Source organism: Artemia sp. Qi Xiang Cuo, chromosome 16 (genome assembly GCF_049724085.1).
Source record: "Artemia sp. Qi Xiang Cuo chromosome 16, ASM4972408v1, whole genome shotgun sequence".
NCBI classification, from domain to species: Eukaryota; Metazoa; Arthropoda; class Branchiopoda; order Anostraca; family Artemiidae; genus Artemia; species Artemia sp. Qi Xiang Cuo.
In genome coordinates, this window is record NC_142809.1 from 18,063,810 (window position 1) to 18,071,853 (window position 8,044).

Below are 8,044 nucleotides of genomic sequence, written 5' to 3' on the forward strand. Positions count from 1 at the left end.
GGTTTCTCTGTCTGTGTTCGGAGATAAATAGCTTAGACACAGTGAGATAAACTACTATGCGGATATATTTGGTACTTATGTACTATTTGTAACACACGCGAAAAGTGAAGTTTGGTTAATGCTAATGAAATAAAACAAAATAGGATAAAAATATAATAGTTTAGAAACATATTTCGGCTATATATTTCCACATTAGGAGGGGGGTGGGGGTAAAGCATAGAATATATTAAATACGTAACCTAACCCAGCCTAGGTACCTTTTCCCCCCTAAACGCCAAAAACAATAGTTTAAATATTGTAAACGCAATGACAAACCACGGTTTCCAATCCAATACTCTATTGAAAGAAACCCGTTTGACTAGTTTCTTAAGAATCTTCCCTTTATAATATGGCGCATGTTACAGATAGTACATAACTACCATATATTTTAATTAAACATTTAATATATAGAGTTGGTTAGATATTTAATATAATGCGTTCTGGGCGGCCTGATTTCCATAGTCATCTGAAACAGTTTCCATACATGTGTTACTAAAGTATTATATTTTAATCATATTTTTGTATATTTCATTAGGATTAATCTAACTTCACTTCTTGGGCGTGGTCGCTATAACACGTAAGTACCAGAATAGCCTATGAAATAAGGAGCCTAATAGTACTACTTTTATTTATTTGACCACTATAGTAGTACCTAATTTATTCTAGGTGTAAATAACTGCTAATATCTTTATGTCATTTAAATAAAAAAAAAAAAAAAAAAAAAAAAAAAAAAAAAACAGCGTTGCTTACTATTCAAAAAATCCACTCCATGAATTGTATCCAAAGTTCTCATCCCGTGCTTGAACGTAATCATATAAACATCCTTGTGAGAAAAACTGTCACCCAATTCGGTACCGTTAAAAAATAATAAATAAATTATCTTAACTATAACTACACTTTGCTAGAAGAGCAGGAGCAAAATGCAGAACTTCTTCCTAAAATTACAAGCTGGTTCGACTGGTCGATGCAGAGTTGAAACTGGAACAGTTGTCCAGTGGACTTAACTGAGCTTTCTCGCGCTGGTAGTGAAAATGCATATTTTCGTTTTGTTTAATCGTCAACCAATAAACACGAGTTCTGTCAACTTTGAGAAGGTGAAGGTTCCGCATCTCCTCAATTCTCTGTGTAAAACATACCCGTGTTTTACTTTCTAAATCTGAAGGACGCTGCTGAGACAAATTGAGAGGGTCTGAAATGAGGGAGGAGTAAAGTTATAGTGTGCACCTCAACAGTTATGGGAGGGGGTGAGACAATTTGCGGGAGGGGGTGGAGAGAGCCTGGTAATCTTGAAAACATGCGTATAAAGGCTGAAATATCAGAAGGGTTATGTAAAATTTAATAGGGTTAGTCAAACCGATGCTACCAGAAACATTCAAATCGACAAAAGTGTGAGAGAAAGACAGAGAGAGAAATGGGAAAGGGAGAAAGAGAGACAGGAAGAGGGGAATAAAGACGGATATAGTAAAAGAAGGTTGTAAAATGTGAAGTGTTCACAGACGTAAAAATAATTAGCTCTATATTAGTATTACTGCTACTAACGACTCTTTGCAACACCAGGCCGCCTAAAGTCAATCAAAGGTGATTTTAGGGGAGGAACAGAGGCAGAAACTTAAGGGGCCAAAAATTCAGACAAATAATCTAACGGTTATAGGATAATCATTTTGTAATTTTTAAAATTTAATTAATAAAGTAGAGGGTGCAGTTAATGATTATTAAATAATTAATAAATAATAATTAACCATAAATGATAATTAATAAATAATTATGGTACTTGTGCATTATATGGTACACACGAAAGAAGTCAAGTTTGGTTAATTCTAATGAAATATAATAAAATAGGATGAATATATAATATTTAGTAACAAATTTGGCCTATATATTTGCACATTACGGGGGGGGGGGTAAGGGGTAAAGCATAGCATATATTAAATGCGTAGCCTAACCTGGGTACCTTACCCCCCCCCTCAACCCCAAAAAACGATCGTTTAAATATTGTAAACTCATTGAGAAATCACACGTTGCAATCGTTTAGAAACTTGCAAATAGCCGTTTGATGGGTTTCGTGTCTGGTTTCCTTGATACAGTATATAGCGGTGTGTACCATATTGTGCACAAGTACCATAATTACTCCATAATTACTTACTTAAAAAAATAAATTAATTAAATAATAACTAAATTAATTAGTAATAATTGAACAATTTGAATAATAAAATAAAAATAAATTATTAATTAATTAATAAATTGAAAATAATTCTGTTAATAAATAATTTACTGTTTTAATTTGGCCTAAAAATTTTGGGCGGACAAGGGGGGGTGACCATATCAAGATTTACCCCGGGTGCAAGAGAGGGCAAAACCACCACTGAGATCAACACAGCTGTGCCTACCGCTCCTCCGCGCAAATCTAGTAAAGCTTCACTTTAAAACCCCTGCCATAATGCTCAAATCTCCTTTAGATCAGTTTCATTACCTTTTCCTACTCCATTCAAGGGCAATCTGCTCTTCGTTTGGTCCCTAAAGGATGGCCAAAAATGTGTATAATCAATTTAACTCATTTAAAATTACCTCTTAGTGATTCAACGTCGGGATTCATTTTCTTTGTCGTCTCTTTTGAACAAATATATGTTTAATCTCCCCCCCCCCTCCTACTCTGTAGGATGAATCAACAAATGTTGAAAAAATAGAGTGCTAAATACTCTCAATAATACCTGAACAATACTCCCCCCCACTCTGTAGGATAAACCGACACATGTTGACAAAATAGAGTGTTAAATACTCTCAGTAATACCTGAACAATGCGCTTTGCAAATACGTTAAGGACAAGAGTCCTTGTGAAGTGGCTTAGTTATAGCTTAACAGTTGTTAATTATGTGCGTTTTCGGCTCCGAAATATCCATTACTGTGTCAACGTTGTCTGAACTTTTTCTACAATTGTATACCAGCTTTGTACACCTACAAAACCTTTTCCATGAAGTCCGAATGTCCTTTAAACATTAGTTTTGACCTCTTCCCCTCCTATTTGGGGATAAGCTGCTCTTTGCTTGGCCCCCGATGGATGGTCAAAAATACGTATCTGTACGTCTTATTAATTTAAGCCATTCCCCAATGTTTAGCTAGTTATGAAATATTTTGTCAATTATGCCACTACTGCTAAAACATTCAGTATTATGAAGCCAACAATTACAGACAAGACCGAGGGTATTAATTTTGGTTCTACGCTGATCCCCGATCCCATAAATCCCCCCCCCCACCCTACAAAATTCCACCACATGTGAAATTCAGTACAGGAGAGTATAAGAGAAGTAAAACTTCTTATTTTATTTTAAATAAACGAACTTCAGCTTTAAAGCCGTAATTCTGGAATAGGTCATCAATCATATGAGTTCATAACAAACCTTATTAAGCAAATGATGACAGGAATAATAAGGGTTTAATCTTTAATAAATGTGGTTCTGATTGGTACAAATAAGATCGTTTTCATCTTTAATCACATTTATGTAAGAAGATTGATTATTAGATATAATAAAAAATCATATATGATGATGATGGAGCTGCCATTCCAGTTGGCTCATCAATATTTGAAACATAAGATAGACAAGATAAGGTATTTATTTCACAAAACGTCTATTCGCATTCGGTCCGAATTCGGTCCCGAAGGACCGAATTCGCATTTTGGAGTCATAAAACCAAAAAATAAAAAGTTATACAAAAAGCACAAAAACTAAAAAAAAAAAAAACTGGCAAACCAATGCCAAAAACAACAATATCCGAATGGCAAAACCATTCGTTAGTCAAAAAAAAAAAAAGTGGCAATATGTCAGAAACTGAAAAAGGTAAAAACTAAAAAAAAGTAAAATAAAATTAACGTTAAAGAGGTTTAAAAGATAATATATAAAAAGGGGGAGGAAACAAAAAAAATCAAACGAACAAAAATAAAAAGAGATTAAAAAAACTCTAAAGGTAGGTATGAAAATTGAATATTGCGAAAACACTTGTTTTGCACCCTTAATGTAAAGTAATAAAAATGTACATGTATGTTGGAAGAACAAAAAAATTGTTTTAATCAATGTTTAATCAAATATGTATATGTATATATATATATATATATATATATATATATATATATATATATATATATATATATATATATATATATATATATATATATATATATATATATATATATATATATATATATATATATATATATATATATATATATATATATATATATATATATATATATATATATATATACATATACATACATATAATTAAAAGAAAAAATGTTAATGTTTCATGGACACCCAAATATATTTTTTCCGGCGAAAGGGGCTGGGGCGTATAATTTTTTCAGCGGAGGCACAAAAATTGGATAAAATAATTCTGCTGAAGTTTTAATTATTTTGCCTCGAATATTGAAAAACATTCCATTTTTATCAACACGGGGTAGGGGGTGCAAAATTTATTATTGTTGTTTATAGCATTTTTCAACTGCTTGAAGGATTTTTTTTTCGTTGTGAGTTGCCCCTAATTTAAATGTCAAACTTCTTATAAAGTCTATCGCGTGTCGATTATAAAATCTATCGTCAACAAAATTTTTGAAAACTGATAGGCATTGGTAGGGACGTATCCAGGATATTTTTAGAGGGGGAGGGGGTTACAAAAGGATTTTATTGGTGGGGTTACAAAAAACTTTAAAAAACACCTCAATTTTTTTTCTATTAATTTTTGTTATATTTTTACAAGTTGGACAAACATTTCTTTTTTTGGGGGGAGGGTGTGAAACCCTCTATCCCTCCCTAGATATATCCTTGGGCATTGGGGCTACGCGTTTGCTGTTCTCCACGACTTATAAACTTACTTGCACTTCCCTTTTTTTAATGGTCTGAAAAGACTTATTATTTGACTACTTTGATGAGACTAATTTGAATTTCCTAAGAAAACCGGTATAGTGAATTAATTACACCATAAATCATTTTCCACAGTGAAAATTATTATTTTTTTCAGATTTTCAGGAGAAAAATTTCATATCCATTATGATTGCGTCAAAATAATGTCAAAGTAAATGTCATTGTCAAATAAGTATCATAATTATTGATGGCTTTTGACTGATTTTTGAATCTACAATTACAAGTAGAAAATTATTCTATCCGTCATTAATTATGTTTGGCAGGACATCATTGAATATTGGAGACCGAAGAAAAGCTCCATTTCACGATTTGGAGATGCAATAAAAAAACTTTTATTGCGTCTACTTAAGACCCATTTACAATGAGACTTTATTAATACCGAGATTTAGCTAGCACTGATCAGAGCAAATTTGATTTTTTCTAGAATTTTCTGATTGGCTGAAAAGTTCTAATTGGCTCTAATCCTGTGACTCCCAACGTGGGTCACATGCCCCACCAGTGGGGCACGGCAATATTTTGGTGGGTCAGGTTAAGGCCGTGAGCCCTTTGGCTGACTATATTTTAGAGCCTTAATTTTGGAAAAAACCTTTTCATGTAAATGACGTCACATTCAAATGTATTTAAAGAGTAAAAAAGATACATGATAGGGTTGCAATGACGTTATACATATTATAAAAGGTCTTGCATTCAGACAATCTTTTTAGAGGACGTATACTATAGAATATACTTAGAGGACGACCCAAAAAAGTTACCAAGTTAATTTTCCCGCACAAGCATTGCTTCAGGGAATCGATGATGTATATTTTTTTTTAAATAAACCCAGTGTTACTTAAAAAAAAAAAAAATGGCCTTTTAAGCTTCCTTCAGGTGAATAAGCGTAAAATTTTGAATAACAGATTTTAAATATTGCGAGGGGGGCATCAGGATTTTAGAAATCCCTAGGTGGAGCATGGCCCTATCCATTCTAATCTAAATCTTGGTAAAAGTGAAATTTCAGTGTGAGTGGGCCTTTATACAGTTTTTTAAGCGACTTAAGGAGAACTTTTTTCTTCTTTGTCCGAAAAAATAAAACAGAGCTTAAGGGTTTTTCTGTTTCTTTGGCACATAGCACAGTCTTGCAGGAAATTCACAGTCAGAATACATAGTGGATTCTTCCAAGATTCGTCAGATTCATCCCATGACGAAGTTCTGGCAACAGAAAGTCACCCAACTTTCCAAGCATGGCCCATTTTTCTCATTTGTCCCATCACAGAAAACAGCCTTGTCGACAGCCTAAAATGCACAGAAAATAGGGTCTGAAGACTCAGATCTTCACACCATTGATTTTCACAGTCCCTATTTTCAATTCTTCTTTAATGGTGGATTCGAAACTCTCCGAAAAGTCATTATTTTAGTCACTAATGACAAAAGTCACTAGTCAAAATTTTAACTCTATATTAGAAAGTTACTGAAAATTTCAAAATTTGAATAGATGTTCGTCGATGCAATGATAGAAGACATTTAAGGAATATTTAACCCCACTTGGCTTTTGTTTCATCGAAAGCGACATAAAAGCGTGACTTCTACATGAACTTTTGTTTTAGGAAATCACGCAAATTCATTTTTTTTAAAATAAAAAAACACCTTTTTCAAATAGTCTACCTTTAATTATTAGTATTAGCGAATTGGCATATGTATAATGGTGAACATTAATCTTTAGCTCACGTTTTGAAATTATCTAGACCTGCAAACCTCACATGCCTTTGCAACACCCGATTTATTTTGTGTTTTCCCCCAATAATGTTTTTGAAACACATTTGGAGAAGAAAGTGGTCTTTACATATAGTATAGTATGATATCCCAGAGGAAAAATAACATTTTCCCTTTATTTTCTTGGGCTATCTTTACGTTAGATTTATAGCCATTTGATTTTTTGGTCACTGTTGAATTGAAAAATTTTCTTTTCTCAGAAAGGAATTCTGGAAAAGGTTTGAACATCCAACTTGCACAAATTTTTAAAGCGAAATACAGCAGAATCGCTGCAAAGTACACACTATTACTACAACACAGCGCTGCCAACACTTTGCGATCAATTGTACCGGTTTCCTGACCAAATTGTACCCCTAAGATTCTTTGTAGCCCAATTATAGCAGTCCAAGTCAGTTTGCACTTTACAGGCAAAAATAGTAAGTAGAATAAACTGAAGAGCAAGCAACATTTTTTTCGGCTAATATGTTCACGCTCTCACAGAAACCAGTTTTGAGCGCTGTTTCTCATGTGATGATTAGTTCAAAATTTGAGTACTTGTCAATTAGCTGGAACAGACGGAAGAAGTCAAGTTTGGTTAATGCTAATGAAATAAAACAATATATGATGAAAATATAATAGTTTAGAAACAAGTTTGGGCTATATGCTTGCCCATTACGGGGGTGGGGGTAAAGCATAATATATATTAAATACATAAACTAACCTAGGTACCTTTTTCCCCCCTAACCCCCCCCCCCCCAAAAAAAAAGTTCAAAAATTGTAAATACAATGACAAACCACGGTTTACAATCGAATTCTCTATTGAAAGAAACCCGTTCGACTAGTTTCTTAAGCACCTTCCTTATACAATATATCGCGTGGGTTCCAGCTAATTGACAAGTACCGAAATTGCCCAGATTTCTTTCTGTGTTACGTCGACAAAAATCCCTCTTCTTTTGCTCAGATCCCTAAGAGGCGACGTAAGGAGTTTCAAAAATTTGGGAAAACTGTAGCTTCAACCACAAATACAGCCCAAATATACTGAAATGCAGCAGAAATTTTAGATTGTGCCATGAAATATTCAAATGTACCAGATTGCACCAGGACCTCTAAGTTGTCCCGAAAAGGTACAATTGCACGGTATTGGCAACGCTGCTGGAATTAGATGTCTGTGGGAGCCAAGTGTAATTTTTTTGCCATGAGGTGAAGTTTAAAAAGATCTATGACATTATTAGCGGAGTTGCAATAAATTATACTAGGCACAAAGTGGCTATTATTACGAAATACAAGTGAATTTTCTTTTGCTGATAAATCCGTTAAACGTAAATACCAAAGAGTATAGGTGACTTTTAAGAGTAGGAATTGGC

The 8,044-nt window shown here is 33.5% G+C and overlaps 1 protein-coding gene across 1 annotated transcript in view; it reads right to left on the reverse strand.

Moving 5' to 3' along the window:
- LOC148942645 (trypsin-1-like) overlaps positions 1 to 1,029 on the reverse strand; it is a 118,369-nt gene extending 117,340 nt beyond the window's left edge. Inside the window, exon 1 of the mRNA XM_089102153.1 lies at positions 790 to 1,029. The gene's annotated coding sequence lies outside the window, so the exon portion shown is untranslated. The remainder of the gene's footprint in view (positions 1 to 789) is intronic.
- Between the last annotated feature and the right edge of the window lie 7,015 nt (positions 1,030 to 8,044).